This window comes from Buceros rhinoceros, unplaced genomic scaffold (genome assembly GCF_000710305.1).
Source record: "Buceros rhinoceros silvestris isolate BGI_N320 unplaced genomic scaffold, ASM71030v1 scaffold27072, whole genome shotgun sequence".
Taxonomy (NCBI): Eukaryota; Metazoa; Chordata; class Aves; order Bucerotiformes; family Bucerotidae; genus Buceros; species Buceros rhinoceros.
This window is the reverse complement of record NW_010401061.1, coordinates 8470-8717: the sequence shown is the minus strand read 5'-3', so window position 1 is coordinate 8717 and position 248 is coordinate 8470. Positions and strand designations below refer to the sequence as shown.

Genomic DNA, 248 nt, shown 5'->3' with positions numbered 1-248 from the left:
GGAGCCGATCTGCTCGGGGCAGCATCATCACGGAGAGTAACGTCCCCGCACGGCCGAAATGCTCAGCGAGGCCCAGACAATGTATCAATTAAAAGACAAGGGAAAATGCTTAACGCTTCGATAGCCCCGTGTTTAGACAGACATGGCTCAAGAGGCTCATTCATCTCCCCCCGTCCGGCCCAGCCGGCCGTTCAGGGGCAGACAGACGGACCCGCCGGAGCTTCCCCTGCCGCTGCCGGCACTGCATC

At 60.5% G+C, this 248-nt stretch overlaps 1 protein-coding gene across 1 annotated transcript in view; it reads right to left on the bottom strand.

Annotated features, from left to right (window-relative positions):
• Nucleotides 1-248, bottom strand: part of DPH1 (diphthamide biosynthesis 1) — a gene marked incomplete at its 5' end in the record, with an annotated part of 5107 nt that overhangs the window by 4296 nt on the left and 563 nt on the right. The window lies entirely within an intron of this gene.